Genomic DNA, 25559 nt, shown 5'->3' with positions numbered 1-25559 from the left:
GAAGAATGCTGTTGGAATTTTGGTAGGCATTACACTGAATCTGTAGATTGCTTTAGGCAGGATGGCCATTTTGACAATATTAATTCTTCCTAGCCAAGAGCATGGGATGAGTTTCCATTTGTTAGTGTCCTCTCTAATTTCTCTTAAGACTGTCTGGTAATTTTCAGGGAATAGGTCTTTCACTTCCTTGGTTAGATTTATTCCTAGGTATTTTATTCTTTTTGATGCAATTGTGAATGGAATTGTTTTCCTGATTTCTATTTCTGCTAGTTCATCATTAATGTCTAGGAAAGCAACAGATTTCTGCATATTAATTTTGTATTCTACAACTTTGCTGAATTCAGATATTAGTTCTAGTAGTTTTGGAGTGGATTCTTTAGGGTTTTTTTATGTACAGTATCATGTCATCTGCAAACAGTGACAGTTTGACTTCTTTTTTACCCATCTGGATACCTTGTATTTCTTTGTTTTGTCTGATTGCCTTGGCTAGGACCTCCAGTACTATACTGAATAACAGTGGGGAGAGTGGGCATCCTTGTCATGTTCCTGATCTTAGAGAAAAAGCTTTCACCTTCTCGCTGTTAAGTATGATGTTGGCTGTGGGTTTGTCATATATGGCCTTTATTATGTTAAGGAACTTTCCCTCTATACCCATTTTGTTGAGAGTTTTTATCATGAATGGATGTTGAATTTTGTCAAATGCTTTTTCAGCATCTATTGAGATGATCATATGGTTTCTGTCCTTTTTGGTAATGTGGTGGATGATGTTCATGGATTTTCAAATGTTGTACAATCTTTGCATCCCTGAGTTGAATCCCACTTGACCATGGTGTATGATCCTCTTGATGTATTTTTGAATACGGTTTGCTAATATTTTGTTGAGTATTTTTGCAGCTGTGTTCATCAGGGATATTGGTCTGTAATTTTCTTCTTTTGTGGGGTCTTTCCCTGGTTTTGGTATTAGAGTGATGCTGGCTTCATAGAATGAATTTGGAAGTATTCCCTCCTCTTCTATTTCTTGGAAAACTTTAAGGAGAATGGGTATTATGTCTTCTCTATATGTCCGATAAAATTCAGCGGTGAATCCACCCGGTCCAGGGGTTTTGTTTTTGCACAGTTTTTTGATTACCAATTTTTTTGCTGTTAATTGGTCTGTTGAGATTTTCTGTTTCTTCCTTGGTCAGTCTTGGAAGGTTGTATTTTTCTAGGAAGTTATCCATTTCTTCTAGGTTTTCCAGCTTGTTAGCATATAAATTTTCATAGTATTTTCTAATAATTTTTTGTATTTGTGTGGGTCCCATTGTGATTTTTCCTTTCCCATTTCTGATTCTACTGATGTGTGTAGATTCTCTTTTTCTCTTAATAATTCTGACTAGGGGCTTATCTATTTTGTTTATTTTCTCAAAGAACCAGGTCTTGGTTTCATTGATTTTTTTTCTATTATTTTATTCTTCTCAATTTTATTTATTTCTTCTCTGATCTTTATTATGTCCCTCCTTCTGCTGACTTTGGGCCTCATGTGTTCTTCTTTTTCCAGTTTCAATAATTGTGACTTTAGACTATTTGTTTGGGACTGTTTTTCCTTCTTTAAATAGGCATGTACTGCAATATATTTTCCTATTAGAACTGCCTTCACTGCGTCTCACAGAAGTTGGAGCTTTGTGCTCTTGTTGTCATTTTTCTCCATATATTGCTTGATCTCTGTTTTTTTTTTGGTCACTGATCCATTGATTATTTAGGAGCATGTTGTTAAGCCTCCATGTGTTTGTGAGCTTTTTTGTTTTCTTTGTACAATTTATTTCTAGTTTTATACCTTTGTGGTCTGAGAAGTTGGGTGGTAGAATTTCACTCTTTTTGAATTTACTGAGGCTCATTTTGTGGCCCAGTATGTGGTCTATTCTGGAGAATGTTCCATGTGCACTTGAGAATAATGTATATCCTACTGCTTTTGGGTGTAGAGTGCTGTAGATGTCTGCTAAGTCCATCTGTTCTAGTGTGTTGTTCAGTGCCTCTGTGTCCTTACTTATTTTCTGTCTGGTGGATCTGTCCTTTGGAGTGAGTGGTGTGTTGAAGTCTCCTAGAATGAATGCACTGAATTCTATTTCCTCCTTTTGTTCTGTTAGTATTTTTTTCACATATGTCGGTGCTCCTGTATTGGGTGCATATATATTTATAATGGTTATATCCTTTTGTTGGACTGACTCCTTTATCATTATGTAATGTCCTTCTTTATCTTTTGTTTCTTTGCTTTGAAGTCTATTTTGTCTGATACAAGTACTGCAGCACCTGCTTTTTTCTCCCTATTGTTTGCATGGAAAGCTTTTTCCATCCCTTGACTTTTAGTTTGTGTATGTCTTTGGGTTTGAGGTGAGTCTCTTGTAAGCAGCATATGGATGGATCTTGCTTTTTTATTCATTCTATTACTCTGTGTCTTTTGATTGGTGCATTCAGTCCATTTACATTTAGGGTGATTATTGAAAGATACATACTTATTGCCATTGCAGGTTTTAGATTCATGGTTACCAAAGGTTCAAGGGTAACATCTTTACTATTTGACCATCTAATTTAACTCTCTTATTAAGCCATTACAGACTCAGTCTGATGATTCTTTATTTCTCTCCCTTCTTATTTCTCCTCCTCCATTCTTTATATGTTAGGTGTTTTATTCTGTGTTCTTTTGTGTTTCTTTTGACTGCTTTTGTGAGTAGTTGATTTTATTTTTTGCCTTTAGTTAGTATTTGGTTGGTCTCCTTTCTTTGCTGTGATTTTATTTTCTCTGTAGGCATCTATTTAACTTTAGGAGTGCTTTCATCTAGAGCAGTCCCTTTTAAATATCCTGTATGGGTGGTTTGTGGGAGGCAGATTCTCTCAACTTTTGTTTGTCTGGGATTTGTTTAATCCCTCCTTCATATTTAAATGATAGTCATGCTGGATACAGTATTCTTGGTTCAAGGCCCTTCTGTTTTATTGCATTAAATATGTCATGCCATTCTCTTCTGGCCTGTAAGGTTTTTGTTGAGAAGTATAATGATAGCGTGATGGGTTTTCCTTTGTAGGTGATCTTTTTTCTCTCTCTGGCTGCCTTTAATACTCTGTCCTTGTCTTTGATCTTTGCCATTTTAATTATTATATGTCTTGGTGTTGTCCTCCTTGGGTCTCTTGTGTTGGGAGTTCTGTGGGCTTCCATGGTTTGAGTGACTATTTCCTCCACCAGTTTGAGGAAGTTTTCAGTTGTTATTTCTTCAAAGACACTTTCTATCCCTTTTTCTCTCTTCTTCTTCTGGTACCACTATAATGCAAATATTGTTCCAGTTTTGTTGATCACACACTTCTCTTAATATTCTTTCATTCTTGGAGATCATTTTATCTCTCTCTGCCTCAGCTTCTCTGTGTTCTTGTTGTATGATTTGTATTCCATTAACGGCCTCTTGCACCTCATCCATCTGCTCTTAGGTCCTTCCATAGATTGTTTTGCTTCTGTATTCTCCCTCCCAACTTGATCCTTTAGCTCTTGCATATTTCTCTGCAGGTCCATCAGCATGGTTATGACTTTCATTTTGAATTCTTTTTCAGGAAGACTGGTTAAATATATCTCCCCAGGCCCTCTCTCAAGGGTTGTCTGGGCAATTCTGGACTTGACCAAATCCTTCTGCCTTTTCCCAGTGATAAAGGTAGTTGTAGGCAGGTAGGGCATATGTTGGCTGGGAGAACAAAGTCCTTTCCTGGTCACCGTGCCCTTCTCTACTGCCTGCGTTGGTTACCTGCACACCTGGTACAGCCTCTGGATTAATCCCCTAAGCTGCTGTGGGCAGGATCACCTCAGGGTAGCCCAGAGCCCTGCGGGGAGTGGCAGGCATGCCGGGTGTGCTGTCCTGTGAGAACAGTGCCCCTTTGCACCTTGTCCTGGTTCCCTCTGCCTGTGTCAGGCAGTTGCACATCAGCAGCAGCCTCTGGGTCTGCCCGGTTGTACACTGGGAGGAGATTCTGGTTGGTTGCTGTGGATGCAGCCACTCCCCAGCTTCTCAGCTGCTGCGGTGGGGCTGAGCAGGAGGGGGAATGACTGGCAGGCTGTTTATTGCCGTGAAGGGCCTCAGGGTTGCATTTTCTCCCTGGGGGCTGGGGTATCTGAAGTTCCCCGGGATTCCCAGCTGCTGGGCTGAGTGTGCCAGGATGCTTCCATCCAGCTGTGAAGCCCCTATCCCTTTAAGACTTTCAAAAAGCACTCGCTTTTCTTTTTTCCCAGGGGAGCTGGCTGTGGGGACCCGCTCGCAGATTTTACTTTTCCATTTCTCTAATATCCAGCACACTGTGCAATGTGTGTCTGTGCTCCTGGTGCAGATTACTAGGGCTGGTTATTTAGCAGTCTTGCACTTCCACTCCCTCCCCACTCTGACTCCTTTCTTCCTGCTGGGGAGCTGGGTTGGGGGGAGCACTTAGGTCCCACCTGGCTGCAGCTTGTATCTTACGCCCTTCATGAGGTGCTGAGTTATCGCAAATGTTGATGTAGTCTGGCTGTTGTACTGTATCCTCTGGTCTCTCTTTTAGGAATAGTTGTATTGTTCTATTTTCAAAAATATATATGGTTTTGGGAGGAGATTTCTGCTGCCCTACTCACGCCACCATCTTGGCTCCTTCTCTGCATTTTTTATCTTAAAATATTTTGTAAGCATTCTTCCATACTTCCATGTTGCTACATAATATTCATAGTTAATTTATAGCTATTCAATAGCCTATGAGACATGGCATAATTTTCTTGGCCATGTTTTGGGACCTGTAAATAGATTCAGATTTGTTTTATATTGTGAATAATGTCACAATGAACCTTTCACAATGAATATTTTCCCTCTTCTGAATTACTTTCTTTGCTTAAATTCCAACAAGAAGATTATAGAGTCACTGAGCATGGATTTTTTTATGGGTCTTGATCTGAAATACCAAACCCACCCACAGCATTCTGGCAGAACTTTCACTGGGACCCCAACAAAAGTGTCACACTAAGGACTCATTCCAGGAGGTCAAAAGAGGCCAAATTAAATCGAGTCTAAGAGAAACCAGGCTTCAAATAAGGAAAATTATGAGTATTAGCCCATTTAAATTAGACTCAAAACACTTTCCTGGATTCACCCTCTCAATTATTTACCTCTAACTGGAGCTCAACATCAAGAATCCTTGTCAGTAACTTGAGAAAATACAGATATAACATAGATATATACTCCCTGATTTCAAAAGCATACAAATTAGTAAGAAATTTAATTAATTGGCCCTGGAAAAACCTTCATTTCTCAACTCTCCTACCTGAAAAATGGGAGTAAATGTATTTGCCTATCTTGGAGAGGAAATGTAAATAAAAATGGGATGAGATTAGTGAGTAAATACTTTTGCATTTGTAAAATGCAGCCTGATCACTTTTAAGAATCATTCAAGTCTAACAGGAAGTCATGGAATTACTGTCAGTGACAGGATCATGCTCAGGTTCCAGAGTCTAGCCCTCTGCCCTCTCAGCTCAAAAATTCCATGTGACAGTTGTAGTCTCGAGTTCAAGGGGTCTTGGAATGATGCGTAACCCAGAGAAGTATACATTAAAATTTATTCACAGAATGAAATCGTACATTTCACAATATGAAATGAATCAATAGTTTCACAGTGTGAATGGCCAATTATTTATAACAATAAATATTTCTGCCAAGATACTGGAGTGATCTGGCCAGGCTTTATTCCCTATAGGTAAAATCTGCAAAGGAACCCAAATTATAATTAGGAGGAAGACAACTTGGCAAACATGGAATTAGACCTTGGGAGTTAGCTCTATGACTCAGATGTTGGACAGCATCAGTCTCTGCTGTATCTACCCCTCCTGGACAGGACAGACTGTGTCCATGGGGTTGGGCAACTTCTAATTGGGACTTGAATGACACTGCCTCCATTGGCCTCTGAGAAGTTCCCTTTTCCTTGCTCCCATGGCCAACCATCTCTTCCTATGAAGGATATTTTTTCCTTCAGATATATTAATAGCTTAAATCAAGTACTAGTCAGGTTTTATTGATCTGGGAATAGTTCCATCTCACTACAGATGGCTTTGCCTGCTTTTGTCCTTATCGTATATGTGTTGATTGATAGTCCACCCTCAGGTTATTGGGTTGCCAGATCAAGGAGTTACTTTATTTTACAACATAAAAATTAACAACTCACAAAATGTTGTCAAGCCAAGCCTTGCCAGACAAGGCACTTCTCGAATTGAGAGATTGGACATTTGACTCAACATCATTAATCATCAGGAAAACACAAATAAAAACAACAATGACACATCATCTTGCATCTAATAGAATGGCTGTTATCAAAAAGATAAGAAATAAAAAGGATCGGTGAGGATATGGAGAAAAGGTAACCCTTGTGCACTGTTGGTGGAAATGTGAATTGGTTCATCCACTACAGAAACCAGAATGGGGTTCCTTGAAAAATTAAAAATAGAACTACCATGTGACCCAGCAATTCCATTTCTGGATATTTTTCTGAAGAAAATGAACACACTAACTTGAAAAAAACATGTTTATTGCAGCATTACTTATAATAACCAAGATACAGAAACACTTAAGTGTCCATCAGTGGAAGACTGGATAAAAAAAATGTGTGCATGTATGTGTGTGTCGGTGTGTGTGTGTGTGTGTGTGTGTGTGCGCGCACACACGCACATGCAGTGGAATATTATTCGGCCATAAAAATATTGAAATCTTGCCATTTGTGACAACTTGGATGGAACTTGAGGTCTTTATACTAAGAGAAATAAGTCAGACAGAAGAAGATAATAATTTTTTCTTACTCGTCATATGATCTCACTTATATATGAAATCTGAAAAAGTTTGTAGATACAGAGAACAGATTGGTGATTGCCAGAAGTGGCAGGTGGAAGATGGGTGAGACAGGTGAAGGAAGTCAAAAGGTACTAACTCCGAGTTATAAAATAAATAAACCATGGGGAGGTCATGTACAACACAGCAATTATAGTTAATAATATTGAATTGTATAACTGAAAGTTGCTAAGAGTAAATCTTAAAAGTTCTCATCACAAGAAAAACATTTCTATGACAAAATATGGTGACAGATGTTAGACTTACTGTGGTGATCCATTTCAGCATATGCAAATAACAAATCTTTATGTTGTACACCTAAAACTAATATAATGCTGTGTATCAATTATACCTCAAAAAATAGTGCATAGGTTCTTCTAAAAATATTAAAATAATTTCCTTTGCTTAATAAGATACCCTATACTCCTGCAATCTTGTTTAAATTATAAATTTACTTGACAAACCCTCTCTTCCAAGTTTGCAAGTAAGTTTTAGCTCCACTCAATGCTGCTAAATTACAAAAGATCCTGAATTAGATGGCTCCAAATTGATGAACTTTTAGTACATTATTTAATGAACTGGAAAAAATAGCAAGAATTATAATGTAAACAGTAGGTTGTTTCTCTCTTTACTATAAACATACCACTCTATTCTAACTCCATTGTGACATACTTGATAATTAAATTCTCTGCTTTTCATTTCTACTTTCAGCACCTGCGAGTAACCTTATTTCTCTAAAATGTCACTATGCACAAGAACTAAACCCAAAGCTGATTTCAGCTCTTTTTCAGCTGTTTTGTCTTTTAAAATTATAGATAAAAAATTAATCTAGAGTTTCATAGAGACAGAAATTACATTAGTGGTTGACAGGGCCTGGGGGGAATGGAGAATGGAGAGATGCTAATTGGTATACGGCTTCCTTTTGGGGTAATAAAAATATTCTGGAATTAGATAGTGGTGGTGGTGGCACAATCTTGCGAATATATACTAAAGACCAGGGTATTGTAGTTAAAACTCAATTTAGATGGGTGAATTTTATGATATATAAATCCTATTTCAACAAAAAAATTAATTCAGAGCAACTTGGATCTTCTCAGAATACTGTACTTAGGCAAGATTCATGAGCAAAAATTATAAGAGTCATAAGGAAGGGGAATTGTTCAAATAATCTTGATTTGAAAGAGATTTTAGGTATTGAACAAAGTTGAAACCAAATCCACAGCGGGAGATGGAAACCCTTCTCATCTCCACTGAGGAGTTGGTGAAAGACAGCAATCGGGCTGCCTATGCCCTTGGAAAATCATGAGAAAAGAGCATTATCTGTTCTCTTAGTGGCAAGGTTTTATATGTCATATATTATTATATATTATACTAAGCCTTTAATGCCTCAGCTCATGACAAGAACTCAAGGTGGTCATCAGATTGATACACCCACTCCAATAACCACTGATGGGTTCCCATCCTTCTAGAAGAACTTTTGCAGTCCACTCTAATGCATAAAGAATGGCACAGACATGAATAAGTAGACCTTCAATTTCTGAAAATTTGGTCTGTAAATTGAATTTGTATAAAGTGAATCACCTTTCCTCCACTCATTTACATAGATCTCAGAAAAATATTGGTAGAGGTGTGGGGGTGATATTTTGCCTCAAGCAATATAAGATTTGCAGTTAAAATAGCCTACATTTCTGATAGGCAGTTAGAGGCATGTTAGCTTTCCAGACATTCAGCGAGAAAAGCCACCTGTATGCAAGGGCTGAGTGTCTTCCTCCTCCCAGATGTCATGTAAGGACAGTTGGCCACATAAACACCTCAGAACAAACCATGTGTGCACCACAAAGCAAGGTTCAGGCAAGGATGGGGCTGGGGAAACTCTCAGGCTATTTTACTAGCTTCAGAAGAGGATGCCACACTCCCCAGTGTCTGACCTGAATCCCTGTAAAGACCTGTAGGTAGAGGTAGAGTTTCCCTGATTCTAGGGGCTCTCTAGTTATACAGTCTGTTCACAGAAGTGGAGTACAGACCTAGTCCATCTGATTCACTTTGCATATCCAAAAAAGGGTCATTACATAGCAAGCCCACCCCCACTTCTCCGCTAGTCAGAGTGCACCAGGAGCCCATTGTGGTCAGCCAGCAGGTGCTCCTCATTGCTATCCACTGAAAAGATGTGTGCTGCCCCTTCTCATCCCTGAGTTTTCCTAACCAACTTCACACTCAGAAGTTCTCTGCCAATAAGGATGCCTTAAGTTTGAGGAAATGTAACTATCATCATCTTCTTCAAAATACTCTTTACTTCTATTTATTACTATAAATCTTGTTTACTTTTATTAATTATTTTAAATCCAGTTTGACTTGCTGAATTATTGTGCTGTAACTAAAAAAACATGGAATGAGAAATATTCAAGTTAGTATTTCTAAAAGTGAATCATCTTTCCTCCATTCATTTACATAAAGGTCTCAGAAATATATTGGTAGAGGTAAGGGGTTAATATTTTACCTCAAGCAATATCAGATTTACAGCTAAAATAGACCAGGTTTCTGATAGACAGTTACAAGTGTGTTAGTTTTCTACACATTCAGAGAGAAAAATCAGTGGTGTGCAAACAGAGCTAAGAGTGTCTTCCTCTTCCCAGATGTCATTTAAGGATAGTCATATAAGTCATATAAGGATGTTATATAAGATGTCATATAAGGATTAGGGATTTTTGATTCCAGGACCAATGAATATTTGTCAGGGTTCTCGAAGAAATCAATCAAAGGTAAAAACTTGGCACATACCTTACTTCAGTGGATATCCACTAAACATTTTTGCAGAGACCTTAAACTCTCACGAATGCTACTTTCATCTGAAAGAGGTAAAGAGAAAGCAGTAGAACTAACTCTTTTTAAAAATAACCACCTCATTTTTACCTCCAGGTTTGAAAAACAATGCATGTAGGAAGTTCAAAAAAAATTCACAGAAAAGTATTTTTTAAAGCTTGGATTATTTGGTTGTGCGTATGTTTCCTTCAAACATGCAAATAGGGATCATATCTTGCTCCTGTCATCTCCAGTAACAAGCACCATGTTGCCTCATAGTACATTCTCAGTAAGTTGTTGAATTAATGATTGTGCAAAAGCCTAGAGTTCAAAGAAACTTTGAGATAAAAAAAAGTGGTTGTTCATTTGCGGCTTGGTTTTTGGATTTTTTTTGCAAAAGAAAAAAATATCTTGAGGTCATAATTCTTTAAAATCTGATGCAGTTTTTCTTCTTGGAAATCCTTTTTAGTAATTTTAGGGAAGCAACATAACATAATTAATAAACAAAGGATTCTAGGGTTAAAACAATTGAGTTTGAATCCTGACTCAGCTGCTTAATGATTTTGGACTAACAGCAAGTTATTCACCTCACTAAGCTTCAGATTTCTCTGAAGCTTATAAGATGAAACTAGTCACAGCAAATAGCTGAAAGTTGAGATATTTTAAATAAAGGCTAGCATTTCATAAACACTCATTGCCAGCCATTATGTAAGGAGTGTACATGAAAGGAAACACAAGTAGTGGTAAATTAAAGTAATTGCTCCACAGACCTTTTCAGAATCTGATGAAATCTAAGGGTCTTCTTTCTAGAAGCTTGTGTGGATGTCCACACAAGAAATAACATCTAGTTGCAGGAGGTTTTGGACTGTGGGAATGCATGGTTACAGGTCAGTATCCCCTTGGTTTCTGGGCTGATATGTGGATGCCAAGCTGACGTGATTCCATGTGAGAAGTCAAAAGACTTGGGTTCTCATCAGTTCTATTAGCTGGCTTTGAACTTGGGCAGGTCGCTTGATCTCTCAGATCTCTCGTAGGTCCCAAATGAGGTTTCACCTTGACAGTCTGAATTTTTTTATAAATCATTCAACTTTTACCCTATACACTTATTTGAACATAAAGCTTTATACATCAGTTATCTGTGAAACTTTTATTTTAAGAGAGGCAAACTTAGGTTATTTTGGACTAATCAAAACAACCTTTGATTTTTATGTAGGTTGACATAATAGGAAAATGTCCTTTGTAAAACTAAAGCAAGATAATCTTACAGGTAATGTACAAAACTGAAAAAAGCTGTGGATTTCCTTAGTAAATTACCATATTTATTCAGTCAGCAAACATTAATGCAGTGCCTACTGTGTGCGCCTTCTCTTTTCCTGCTAGTGGCCTCACAGCGCAATGGGGAAAATCTAATGCATCTGATATGAATTCTCTCATTGTCACTGCTCTACAACTCAAAATGTACCTCTCTCAGCAGAAACTCCCTTCTTCCTCGCTGCTCCCTTTCCCTTTCTGCTGGTTCTCCCAGCCAGCCTGAATCACATTCTTCAACCCTGGCCTGGGTGCATAGATCTGGTCCCTTTAAGCCAGCCAGACTTAATATCTTGGCAACTGCAGGCCAGGAAGGGCAAACCACAGACCTTTCCTTTAACACTGTGCCCAACAGTCCCTCAGGACCTTCTCACTTCACTCCCACCTGCTTTCTGTTGCCACAGACCACGTATAGTATTTGCTCTTGGCCATGGTCCTGCTCTTGAAATGGATAAGGGAGCTCATTTGCCCCATCTGGCCCTCAGTGCTCACCAACCCCATCCACACTCACATTCTTCTCTGGCTGCCTTGGTGGGCTCTGTGCTGCGCTGCTGCACCCAGGGACCTGAGCAGAGCTCCTGACCTCTTGGCCTGTACCCTAGCCAGGCCCAACCCAGCTGCCCACAATGGGCATCGCAACTGTGGATGGAATCCTAAAGGCCCCCTAATCTTACCCTGCTACTCCCTCAAGTTAGCCGCCACCTCCCTCCCAAGAACTAAAGAAGCATTTTACAGGCAACTCCTCACCACCCACTCTCCCTTTCCTCCCTCATCCCTCTCAGCCTTCTTTCTCCTCAACCCCAGAGAAGAGATGCGCTAGACTTGCAGGATCATAACTGCTCCTAAAAACTACAACTACTCCTACACCCCTTTTCCCAAGCACTCTGAAAAATTCCTGCCCTCTGCCAACACTTCTGCAGCACATACTCTGCCGCACAACACACTCGAGATCCCAGATTCTCTGCTCCACACACAGTCTCCTGGGGAGTAAAGCTTGTCTCCTCAATGGGTTTCCTGTGAGGACAGCTGCTGTCCTCCCTGCCTGTACTCCTCCTCTTCAGTTGGGAGGACTTAGGAGGGGGACTCACGTTAATAATTCTGTTTTCCCATCATCTTCACTGAGTGACCATTCCACGCATCCAAGGCGTATGGCCTCAGACAATCCTCTTAACCAAAGAAAGACTCAGAGTCTTTCCACACATCCACAGTGTTGATAACTCTAAATAAATGTTCCAATGTCAGCTATTACTATCACAGTACATAAGCCCTGCTGGGACTTAAATTCATGAACTAAAGACAAATGCACGGACTTTGAATCAGAAGGCCAGGTTCTAACTCATGCTCTGACACTGACTAGCTTTATAGGCTCAAGCTCTTGATTCAACCACTCCCGGTTACAGTGCCCCCACTGAGTATAAATGACCATAATCTCCCCAGTGAAGCAAGGAGCCTCATCAGCCCACAACATGAGGTCCTTGCAAGCTTTGGGATTAATTCATGATACTCTAAATATAAGTAAGTTCTCAAGCACAGGCTAGGAGAAAGGACCAGAGAGGGGCTTGAGATCGTGTACAAATGGGAGATGTCTTCCTGACCAACAGACATGCTGGGAGATGTGAAGGAAGGCCAGGCTCACATTCTAGGCAGGGAAAGCAGCACAGACAGAGGCCCTAAGATGAGAGCAGACAAGGTGGAGCAGTGTTTCTGACAGAGCAGATCACCTCAGTGTCTCTCTAGGGTGTTTCAGTAATTTGGCCAGGTGAGTTTGATATAGGACTATATTAACACTTTGAGGGATGTCTTTCCAGGGCACGACCCTTCTTAGTCCCTCCATTCACAGAGTGGGCTCCTGGGAACCACGTTACAAAACATGCCCCCCACCCCTGGCTGTTTTCATAGGCTACCAGGCCAGGAAATGAAAGTGATCCAGTTGGCCATCAAAACTGGTTCTTCAAATAGCCAACAGGAAATACAAACTGAAATGATGACCTAGACCAAGTTCAGGTCTCCCTCAGACACAGTCATCGAGAACCAGGGAAGGCCTGGGTTCAGGCTGACTGCTGCATACTCTGAAGGACATGTGGGATCATCTGCAGGGTGAGATACAGTGAAAGAGGGAGTACATGACATCAGATGAAGAGATGTAGGCAGGAACCAGATCATGTAGTGCCTTACAGATAGAAGGTGTTTTATATCTTATTTTAAAAATTCAATTTGATTTTATTCTAAATATAAAGAGAAGATACTGAGGGCTTAAAGCTGGAGAGTGGCATGTTGAAGCAGATTGCCCTAGGTGCTATTTGGAAGGAGCTTGGAGGGAGGAGGGCAGGGTCAGTTAGGAGGCCGCAGCAGTGACCCGGGTGGGGTACCACAGGGCCTGGACAAAGAGTGTGGCAGCAGAGATAGAAAGAAGTGAACTGATTCAAGCTAAATTTTTGAGACAAATAACTGAAACATACGATAGTTAAATAGTAAGTAGCTTTAAAAAGAGAGAAGAAAGAAAAGACCGTCTCAAAGCATTGGTACTTAAGTAGGAAGACACCTTCACATCTTATTGTACAGAAAAGGAGCAGAGGCCCAAAGGCTTGGAGTGAGTAATTTCAAGACTCTTGGCTGATTCACAGCAAAGCCAGGATCCAAACCCAGTGTCCTAGTCCTCAGCCTTGTGACCTCTTCCCTCCCTTCTCCTAGAGCAGAGGAATCTCATTAGACAACAGCATGAGGTCCCACACAGGGAATCAGCGTGTTTGCAGAACGGCTCATTCACAGCATTTATCATCCCCTCAGTCCTCATACTTCTGGGTGCTCTGGACATGTGGAAGCCTAATCAACTCTGGTCCACAGCTGTAGGCAAAATCATGTCACTCAGTCTTTGATTTGGACATAACTACCATGAGTACAGTGATGACAAATGTTTAATTCTTTTTCTAGGTACCAAATAGAGATCTGAATGCTTTGCACATACTAGGTCATGTACTCCTGTCCCAATCACACTATGAGATGAGCACTATTATTAAACTTATTCTATAGAACAGTAAAATGAGGCACAAAGAAGTTAAACGAGCTGTTCCCTGAGCCATGCAAACCATGCCTTGTGCTTCAGACTGTGCAGCTCCCACATGCAGCTCTGAGCAGGGGAGAGTTCAGGCCTCTTGTTCTCTTCCACTGCATCCATTCTGCTCTTCTCACATTACCTGTTGTGCAGTGGTGATATTTTCCTTTTTAGATATGTGCCAGGAAGTCTCTGTGGGTGATTATATGGGAATAATTAGTCTTTATGTAAGCACTGCCTTGCAGGATATGAAAGACATAACTTCCAGGCATCCAGAGAACCCAGGAGGCTGCTTGTAATCACTGGGTTTCATTGTCTCCAGGAGTAATTATGGATTTCAATCACAAATCACTGCTTTAATTAGGTCTACACACCTTAGCTTATATGGTGATTTTCTAGAAAAGATTAGAGATGAAGAGGCAGCATCCTGTGGTTCTTTTTCCCTGCTGGAGGTTTCTCATCAAGAGTGGAAAGCAAATGCTATTTCTTGTGGAATCAATGTCATGGTTTAATCACGGCCTTCTGAGTCATAGGACGTGAGGACCAGGCAGGACCCTACAGAGTCTTAATTCAGGCTTTTTTGGATGCATTACCAGGAGTCCACTTCAAGCCACCTGAAGCAGAGAAGGGAATTGGGGAATTTCATGGCCCCAAGAAAGGAAGTTCAAGCAACCCTCAACTAGGACCCATGCCTGGAACTGAAAGCTATCAGCATTCTCTCTGCTTATTTACCATAAGCTCAGTGGTGAACACAGTTAAAAAGATAATAACAAATTTCCAATATCTGTACATACATACATATGCCCCCAAACCCACCTCTGCCCCACTACACACTCCATCACTGTCCCCCACTACCATCACTGCTCTTCAAAACTGGAGAGTATGCCAGCTGTCTAATGCTGTGTAACAACTATCCTAAATAAGTAAGAAGTAAGTGGCTTAAAACATCAACTGTTCATTCAGTTTTATGATTGCATGGGTCAGGAGTTCAGGCAAGGCTCAGATGGGTGATTCTTCTTTTCCATGTGGTTTTCAATAGAGGGCACTTGGTGGGAGCCAGCTGGCAGGCGGACTTCTATAGGGGCTCAAGACAGCTTCACCCACAGGTCTGCTGCCTCGGTGGCGTTGGCTGGAGGGCTGGGCTCAGCTGGGACTGCCTCTCCAGCATGGCAGTCTTGGGGTGGTCAAATTTTTTACATGGCGGCTCAGGGGTTCTCTGGAGCCCAGGTGAAGCTGCAAGGTTTCTTTTGTTCAAGCCTCAGAAGTCTCAGAATAACACCTGTACACCTTGTATAGTGAAACAAATCACTGAGGGCAGCTCAGATTCAAGGGGAGGTGAATTAGACTCCACCCCTCAATAGGAGGAGTATCGATTAATTTGTGGCCCTCTTAATCTCCCACAGATAGGTTGCTAGACAAGCATCCACACCACTTAGTACTGTTTGCTTAGATCCATGGTAAAGATAAATGAGAGAAACAAACCTCTGATCCAATGGCTTAGGAGACCCAGTGGACATAGCTTCAGGATGGGCTCTGATGGGACTTCTCGTCTGGGCCGTTGGGGCGGGAGCCGTGGCCCCCAGCAATCCTCTCATTTCCCTGGTAGGTGCTAGCTCCAAGAAGTAATCAACAAAGGATTGTCTGTAAAGAGAGGGTAAGAATATTATACCTACTGGACAGCATTGCAAGGACCAAATATATTTTATATATGCAAAGCATTTAGAACAGTGCAGGCACTGTTAGTAAGTGCCTTATTAGAATTCATCATCACCCCTCAAAAATACTAACTTACCTAGGCATCAAAATTTAACTCCCTTGAGGCTGATTTTTCAGGATTATGACAGAAAGTAAAGGAAGGAAGAAATGTGGCTTACAACCACTTGACTCCATTTATATACAAATTACTAGCCTTCATTCATTCATGATTCTCAAAGTAAGTAATTTTCATTTCAATGTGTTATCTAATAAAAACAATAAGTCATTTTAAAGCTCTCAGGTGCCTGTCCCTACATGAATCACAGGAATGATCATATAACATAGAGTGGGTGACTGAGGTGACTATTGTATGACCACTTTTCTTGCAATTTCCAGTATTCCAGGGAGACTTGCTATAAGCCAATGTAGCAGGAACAAGTAGTTTCCCCTCTCCAGCCATTGACTGCTGAGGCTAACCTGATGTTAAATCTTATCTCTTTGATAAGCTGGGGAAAGTTTCTGCTTCTTAGAAAGTGAACTTTCTGGGTACCGTCATTAGATTAAAGCCCCATAAATTTCCAGGTGACTTGGCATCAATATTCATTTCTATAAAAAGAGACCACTGGTGTGAAAAGTTCATACAACACTTTATGTAACTCAGGGTACACCAGTCCAGCAGGAAGACACCTGGAGCCAATACTATTACACTGCTGGGATGGTTCCATGAAGACTGACAGTATGATGACCTCCAATAAATGAAGTGGAGACGCTGAAACTGCCTTGGCAGAGTGCTGACAGGATCAAAAGGCTCATGGAGGGGAGGATGGCAGAATGGATATATTGTGTGAGACTTGAAAACACACCAACCGAGTATACCCCAGGAGGGTCCGGAGGACACTCCCTTCTTTGTGGCTATTATAAATGCATTGCTGAGACAGGCCTTGCAACATTTGAAAAGCTTGGGTTAGCTGTCTTCTGGAGGTCAGTATTACAAATAGAAGAATCTGCCATTGAGCTGGGCTCCATAGCACCAGTGGAACTAAGAAGATTCTAGAACAGCAAACAGCAGTGCTTAATTATCAGAGGCAAGGTAATTATCTACTTGTCAGCAAGACTTGAGGCAGTAATGAGGAAGTCTTGAACACCAGGTATCTGCAGAAATCATAGTGTTGCAAGAAGGGAAGACAGATGGAGAGCAGACCAGAGTATTGCTTAACTTGTACAACCAATAAAATGAAAGAACTGGAGAATAGAAACCTGAATAAGCTGGAATATTGGAAAACCATGGTCCCTCACCCTCACATCTCTACAACTAAGAAAAAGACATAGTGCTTCGGGATCTCTTTGGCATTTAAAGGCAACAGATATAGCTGCTGAAAGTAGCATTCCAACTTATATATCAAGTGGTTAAAAAGCTGCCAGTTTTGAGTGAGGGCCAGCAAAAAATATATGTCTGCAGCACATCAAGAGTGTGGAATAAGCTGCCCTGAAACTTGGGCACAATGGGCGAACGATATCCTTAGGAGATAAGGATGGTGTCTGGAACCTAGGCTTCTGCAGCAATGCCATGCCTTCTGTGACAAAAAAAAAACCAAAACCCGAAAATCTCCTGGAGAACTATAGGGCACTGGTAGAAACTGAATGCATATGTGACCAGAGCTGCCCACCATGAAGTGGATACGAACAAATCAATCAAACCATATGGTCAGTGGTAGAGGGAATCCATCGCTGCAGAAAGTTTACATTCAGAATCAGGCTCAAGTAAGTTCTGAAGCCAGAAATAAATTATATGACAGCTGACTCTGTCTCTCATGGCGCCTAACCCTTATTTTACTGGCATCTCCCCCTTAACTCACACCAGTGGAAAAGGAAGATTGTCAGGTCCCATTCACAGATGGCTTGTTCAGTGTGTGGGTGCCAGCTGTTAATGGCTACTTCTGCCTAAACTCTCAGGAGTGGCCCTGAAGGACAAAATCCTCTTGCCTGGCAGAACTGGGAATACAAATCCCAATGGTTGTACTAGATATAGTTGATATAGATATACTTGATAAACTTGTACTTTTGGCCAGTGACAAATGCCCAGGCTAGTTGTTCAGGGAGTAGGAAGAAGCAAGAATGAAAGTTTAGAGACAAGAAAGTCCAGAGAAAAGGCATGTGGATAAACCTATGAAATCTGCAGATATTTGCATCTCCCACATTAAAGCAGAGCAGAGAGCACCAATGCCGAGTAAAGATGTTCCATTCTGGCAGGGCTATGAGCTCTCCGTGGGCCCAACAAGACAGCTTCCCTAACCAGTACTGAGCTGTTTAAAGCCAACATGCAGACAAAAAAAGCCTGACATAGAGCTCTCTCTAGAGCACCATCCATTTAGGAGATCTGCCAGCCATTTGTGTGCTTGGGCCCACTTCTACCCTGGAGGTGTCTGTGATTTTTCCATAGAAAAATTGGCACATATTTTGGATATAGGTTTGCCTTCTTACCCACAGTGCCTCTGCGAGCCTCACCATCCAAATGTTTACAGGATGTCTGATCTATCTGCATGGTATTCTGCACAACACTGCCTCAGACCAAGGGACACAATTTATGGTGAAGTCAAGCTAATGTATGCATGGCCATGGAATATTCTGATCTTACCACCACCTAATAGAATGGTGTAATGATTTGTTACAGGTACGGCTAAGGCACCAACTCAGGGATGCTATCCTGTGCGGTTAGAGCACTACCCTCTAATATGCTGTTTATGTGCCAGACCAGTAGTTGACATAATAGCTGCAATAAACATGTAAGGGAATTAAGAAGTAGAAATAGTTTGGGACCCTTTTACCATATTCACAGTGACTTATTTATAGAATTTCTGTTCCCTTACCGTTTAAACCTAAGGTCTTCCAAATTGTACACCCTGGTTTCCAGGGTTGGAGATCAGAAGGTGCAGTAAAGCTTCCACTGAGTTTGAAGCTAAGATTACTTCTTGGTCATTTAAGGCTCCTCCTGCCTATAGACCAACAGGTAGAGAAAGGAGATACTATCTTGGAGGAAGTAATTAACCTGATTACCACAAAGAACAAGGGTTGCTACAGACAATGGGAGCATGGAGGAGCATGTCTGGACTAGGGGATTCACTGAAGCATCTCTTGTTGCTCTTATTAACTGTGATACTGTGAGTGGACAGTTGCAACACCCATCCTGGACAAGGGTAAATCAGATCAGGGCTCAGATCCTCAGGATGAACATCTAGGTTAGCCCACCAGGTAAGCAATCTATACCAACTGAAGGCTGGCTGTGAGGGAAATTTATAATGGGTGACAGCACAGGGAAGTGAAGCTGTCAATTACGACCTCTGAATCCACTGCATCAACAGAGACCTTAGTTCTACTAACCCCTTCTAATAAGTCTGCAGATACTAGAGCTGGCTGGCACTTTGAAGGGGACATCTTGATAGAGTGGGCTTGACTGGGGAAGGGCAGAGGAGATGACAAGCCGAGGGGGACTAGGACTTCACCCAGGTCACACCTTCCCAAGGTGGCACAGCCCAGTACCAAGAGAGAGACCTTCCTGGCCCAGCCCATAACTTCTCCCACAGGGGAAAGTACGAGCATGTGAATGAGCACCCAGCTTTAGTCATGTAGGACACTGTCAAAAAAGACCTTATTTCTTGCCCTATCTGGAATACTGAGGTGTGCTACAATACTAGGGCAGGCAGTGGCTGGAAGAAGAGTAAGTAGTCCAGATGCTCAGAGACCAGCAAAGGGACATGGTGCCTACTAAGCACTTTGCAAATCCCATCAGGGAGCACGCCCAGGAGTTTCTGGGGACCCCTTGCCAGGCTCCCCAGGTCAGGACCCCTCAACTGACCCATGAGCATCCCCAGTGCTCCCACCCTTAGACACCCCTGCCCTTGGCTGGCTCCGTGTGTGCACCCCTGCAGAAGCAGCAGAAACAACCTTTGAGAAGGCTAGTGAGCACATGCAGAAATACAGCCAAGTACAGGATCGGGAGAAGCAATACAATCTCGAGCATTGGGCCCCACTCAAGGGAAAGCAAACCACAAGAGGCTGTAGTCTCCCACTGGTTTTGCAGGATCAGAGAAGGCATACAGTCTTAAGAATTTCCCCAGAGGAGCAACAAGAAGTGTGCAGCAGACATATCCACAGGAAGGGTCTGAGAAAACTTCATACAGGGAAGACAGAAGGCATTTCTCTCCCAAAGCCAGTTAGTAAAGGCTGGCAGAGGTGACAGCAATGCAAGACTTCAAGGGACATGAAAAGTCAAGGAAACAGGACATCACAAAAGGATCACAATGATTTTCCACCAACCCACCCCTTAGAAATGGAGAGCTGTGGTTTGTCTGATAAAGGGTTCAAAATAGTTGTTTTAAGGAGGCTCAGAGAGCTGCAAGAAAAGCAAAAAGACAATTCAACATAATCAGGAAAACAAAACACCAAAAAAGAATGAGAACTTTAACAAAGAGATAGAAATCCTTTTTTTAAGTTCTGGAGCTGAAGAATATGACAACTGAAATGAAAAATGCAATGGAGAGCACCAACATCAGAGTGGATCCTGTGGATATTATCAAAAATACAAAAAAAAAAATACAAGACATACAAGTGTTGGCAAGGATGTGGAGAAAAGGGAACCCTTGTGAAATGTTGGTGGGAATGTAAATCCATGCATCCACTATGGGCAGCACTATAGAGGTTGTTCAATAAACTGAAAAAAGAAATACCATATGATCCAGCAATCTCACTTCTGGGTATATATTCAAAGGAAATGAAATCACTATCTTGAAAAGATAACTGCACCCCCATGTTCAATTCAGCATTATTCCCAATAGCCAAGACATGAAAACAACCTAAGTGTCTGTTGATGGATTATTACTAGATAAAGAAAGTGTGATGCAGGTGTAGATATAGATACAGAAATGGACATATAGATATATAGTAGAATATTATTCAGTCCATAATAATGATGGAAATCCTGCTATTTGTGACAACATGGATGAAACTTGAGGGCATTATGCTAAATGAAATGAGTCAAAGAGAAAGAAGAATATGATCTCACCTGTGGAATCTAAAAAAATAAATCATAGAAACAGAGGGTAGAATGGGCTGGAGAGTGGGAGAAATGGGGAGACAAAGGTCAAAGGTACAAACTCTCAGTTATAAGATGATCTAATATTCAGCATGGTGATTCTAGTTAACAGTACTGTATCATACACTTGAAAGTTGCTAGGAGAGTAGATCTTAAGTGTTCTTACCACAAAAATAATTTGCAATTATGTAAGGTGATGAATATGTTAACAGACTTTATCATAGTAATCAGTTCACAATATATACATGTATCAAATCATTATATTGTAACACCATAAACTTACACAATGTTATATCTCAGTTCTATCTCAATTGACATATAACATTGTGTTATATGCCTGGACAGGTGGGGACAGGGGGGGTAAGAAGTTGTCAGTTGCTCTATAACCACATGTGGCCAGTGGCTACCTTACTGAACCACACAGATAAAGAATTCTTCCATCAGCATAGATCATCATTTTGGACAGTCTGGCAAAGAGCTGTAGCATTTGAATCCCAGGTTTAGAATGTCATGCAACAACCATAGCTGAATATATCAATGGGGATGAGAGGTTCTCCTCTATTCCCTACACCTAGCATGCTGTTGCCCAATCTCTGAACCCCCCTCTCCCACTGAAACCAGGGAGAACTGCAGGGACCCTTGGGACCACCAAGGGCACCTTGAGGCAGCAAAGTGACAAGACTTAAAAGATCCTGTCCCCCTGGAGATGGAGTTGAGTCTCTGGTTTTCTGTATCTGCAATGTAACCAGAACCGGCCCACTGTACTTGAGAGAGATTGTATCATTCGTTACCACTTCCCATGCAGCAGCGACTCTGCTAATGTTTTCACATGTTTTTCCTCATCCAAAGAGAACAACACCTTATGAAGTGCATGCATATTATCCCCATTTTAGAGATGAGGTCACAGGCTCAGGAAGACTGAGGCTCCTGAGTGAGGCTGGGAGAAAGGCTGTTTTTGTGCTAGTAGGTCGGGTTTCACAGTCACATAATTTGAATAGTAAAAGGTCTGTGGCCTCATTCTTACCCCAAAATGGTAGAGTTGGATATAGCATGTACGTATTTATTTTTTGTTTCCATCCCTCCATCTTTTGGAGAGCTGCCTTCTCATTAAACAATTATTATCCTCAGCAGCAAATCAGACTTCCCTATTCAGATTCTTAACCCCCAATGAATACATTCAAAGACCACACTTCAACAAGACTGTGTGATATAGAAAATAAATTCCATTAAATTTGAAATAATAAACTTGCCACTAAGTTACATTACACCCCACTTAAGAGAGTCAAAGCATATCAATGCTGAGTTGTTTGGCAGCCATTTCAGAGCATTCTTACAAATCTCCAACTAAGGAACAAAATTATAGTATTACCTGCAAAGGTTTTTCAAGGTCTCCAATTGCCAATTTTTTTGCAACTCAGACATTGACTTCCGCAGCATGTCAAGTGTGCTTTTCATGAACCTCCACCACCTGTCAATCATTCTGAGTCCTTAATTAGGGCTCTTCCGAGTCTCTGACATCCCAGACAGTGATGCTTCCACACAGCTCCTTGCCCTCTTTCCCAAATTAAAGATCATGTCAGCAGACATGGTTGAAAGAAGCACTTGCTACTTTTTGGGGAGATATTTTAAAGGGCCGGATTTTAAAGTGTGGGAGGGTGAGGGCGTGGGCCTTGGAAGTGCTGAGTTCTCTGAAGCAGGGCACTAAAAACCTGCTGTGCCTGACAGAATGGCTTCCAGAGCCCCACCCTACCGAGTCCTGAGGCTCTTGGCTAAAAAGTTACAGGTGCTGCCCCCTGAAAAGTACGTACTCGGCAAAAAGAGAGCAGGATGCTGCTGAAAGAGCTTCTACACACCAGCAGTGTCTGCAGCCACTCAGCTCCCCAGCTTCCGTGATGAACTTGCATTCTGGTTTGCAGCAAAAATTGTCCCATGTCGCCTCTGATTCCAAAAAGTCAGTGCGATCCAAGGGGAGGGCTATGAGCAGAAGCAAGAGCAGGAGGGGCTAGCCAGAAAGCGAGAGAATGGTTTGTAGTGGGAAGACCACTATGCCAGGACTCAGAAGCTGTAGCCTGCTTTCTTATTTGGATGATACCCTTGTTTCTGGAGGACTCATTAGCTACTGAAAAAGTCAAAGAATTCGGGACCACCCCAGAAGACCATGGTCCTCACCCCATCAAGTCTTTGGGGAACCCTAACTCAAGCAGCCCCTTCTCTCTCGCCATTTATAGGAAAGAGGTGCATACCAGCCCTCCTTCCTGCTGCTGCTGGCCCTGTTCTACAACTTGGCGGCCTGCACTGCCGTGGCTCTGCCCCCAAGCACCAGTGCTGGCCAGGCCCTGCTCTCACAGGCAGGAAGGGAGGACCACTAGTCCCCTGTCTCAGCATCACTGTGGCCACCACCTCTCTGCCACTGCCTCTACACTTCAGGCTCACAGATACTCCTACTGTGAACAGATTTTCCCCACCAAACACAACAGTCCTCAAAGTCAATCTTAGATGCCCTAGAATCATATTGGGGCCCTCAAAAACTAGGGTGACTATACCATTTGCGCTTTTGAGAATGAGGGGCCATGATTCATCAGTATGCCAAGACAACAGGCATAAATTAGGACTCAGACAAACCAGACATTTGTTTACCCTCTCAAAAAATAGCCCCTCTAAGGTTTATGGTTTAGAACCATTTTTATGGGGAAGCAAGCTTCTCATGGGCTAGAAAGACCAATTTATGAGGCACTACCTTGAGGTACATGCTTTGTTCACTTTGTTGAGCTTCATTCGGAATCCAGAAGCATGATTCAGCCTGATGGCAAAGTGGATTCCCCACTTTCCTGGAACTCCCTCTCCTCCAAAGATTTGGGGACCTTTACTTCCTGCCTTTGTGCATAAGAGTCTTTCTCAGCCTGGGGTCACCCCAGAGTCCCCTTTCTTTTCTTAGGAAGCCCAGCACCTCCCAGGCAAGTAGCTCTTGGGAGGGCTCTATTGCTGCGGCCAACAGCCCTGCCCAGCTGCAGGGTGTCCCTGTTTTTCAAATCCAGATTTGTCTCTTCTCTGTGGGAGAAGCAAGCTAGGAGACATAGTGTGGAAATATGCACTTCTAGGGGAGTTTGATGCTTCACAGAGACAAGAGGATCTGATATCTAGCTTGGAAACTTCAGAAGGCAAAGAACAAAAAAACAGAGGGGAAGAGAATAAAATCAAATTTTACATATGAAACATAATAGCAATTTCTAAAATGACGGAAATGCCAATCAGTGAAGCCCCTACCCCTAAAACTATACAGGTTTCTTTTTAAATTTCCTCATAATTTAGGTGACTGAGCATGGCAGTGGGGTGGGGGCAGGGTCTACAGTGGATTTGTAAAGTTTTTTTAAATGTGGATAATAAAAAGTCTACAAGTGTTGTTTCTAAAGCTTACTGAAGTAAAAATTCAACATGGAATTTCTGCTATGGTTTCAGCTACATAAAATCATGTAAGCATATGAACAAGGACCAGAAAGGAGCAAGAAAAGTGAAATATTCAGATTATAGGAGTGGTGGGGTGGTGAAGATGGCTTTCTCTGATTCCTTTTTTCCTATTATAGCAGCTATACTGTTAAGAATAATTCAACCGAATTAAGCATTCTTTAACACTAGGCACTTCAAAAAGAAAAGAATTCCATTTATGCAGAAGGGATAGGCCTTTGAGCAGATGCTCACCCCTCCTCCTGGGCCATGGCTCAACTGAGAAAGCAGCATCTTTTCCATCCAAGTGGAAGCCAGAGGGTAGGAATGGGTGTCGGGGAGACATCCTGACAGTGTGGTATTAACATAACCAGAGCTTCCCCAGGATATGACCACGTGCAGACCCCACCCCACCCCTGCCCATCAGAGCTGAACCAGCTTCCCCTTTCTCTCGAGGCCATAACACCAGAAGGGAAGGGCTGAGCTCTCACTGATCTATTTCCTTCTAGGATCAGGCAGAGCCATTGCTATGTCTTACATTAGGAGACATATTTAATCAGTTAAAACCTTCTCCGTCTGAACCGTACTGACTCTGACAAATGTATTTCTTGACTCATGCAGTATCTTGAGCCAAACTGTAGTCACTGTCTGAATGCTGGCCTTGACTCTAGGGATGAATATGAGCAGCTGAAACCTCTGTGACCTTTTCCGTGGAAACCCACATGGAACTTTATGGGCTGGGAAAGGCTTTGTGCACTTTCAAGATGTCTGTGTATGTTAGGTTCTTCAAAAATACAGATCATAAATAGTAGCTAACATTTTCAAGTGCTTACTGTGTATCAGGGACTGTGCAAAGCAATTTCACTCATGATCTTGTCTACTCTTCTTTCGACATGGTGCCCTCCCTCCTCCATCTACTCCCATTCCTACACTGCTACAAATTGCAGAACTCTGGGGGAGAAGGTGCAGTGATTATCCTCACTCCACAGATGAGGAAAGAGGAGCTTAGATGAAGAAACTTGTCAGAGGTCACATTCAGGATTGGAAACCAGGCCTTTGGATGCCAAAGCCTGCACTCTTAACCAACTTGCTTGTATTGCCATCAGTGACATCAAAGACCTGTGGTTGATAATTGGGGTGTTTAAACTAAAGTGTTCTTTTTCAGTTGTTTATTTTAACCTCCAGAAACTCTAGATCTGGAAGGGACCAATAAATAATTTTGTCCATCTCCTTTCTTTGAAGAAGCTGTCATCTCTGAACCCCTCAATCAATTCACATCCAATAGAATAAGGCTGTAATTGGCCAGGCCAGGTCCTGGGCTCAGCCTGGG

The 25559-nt window shown here is 41.8% G+C and overlaps 1 long non-coding RNA gene across 2 annotated transcripts in view; it reads right to left on the bottom strand.

Annotated features, from left to right (window-relative positions):
• Nucleotides 1-22417, bottom strand: part of LOC140850748 (uncharacterized) — a 32246-nt gene extending 9829 nt beyond the window's left edge. Inside the window, exons 1-3 of one of the 2 annotated variants that reach the window (XR_012133811.1) lie at nucleotides 22158-22417; nucleotides 15487-15645; nucleotides 14044-14196 (exon numbers count right to left, since the gene is read on the bottom strand). This is a non-coding gene — a long non-coding RNA (uncharacterized lncRNA). Of the gene's footprint in view, nucleotides 1-5573; nucleotides 14197-15486; nucleotides 15646-22157 lie in introns of those variants that run through there. The other variant, XR_012133810.1, reaches the window with a different exon arrangement.
• Nucleotides 22418-25559: the final 3142 nt, after the last annotated feature.

The sequence above is a fragment of the Manis javanica genome, chromosome 8 (assembly GCF_040802235.1).
Source record: "Manis javanica isolate MJ-LG chromosome 8, MJ_LKY, whole genome shotgun sequence".
Taxonomy (NCBI): Eukaryota; Metazoa; Chordata; class Mammalia; order Pholidota; family Manidae; genus Manis; species Manis javanica.
Note: the sequence above shows the minus strand (reverse complement) of the source record. Positions and strands in the feature narration are given on the sequence as shown.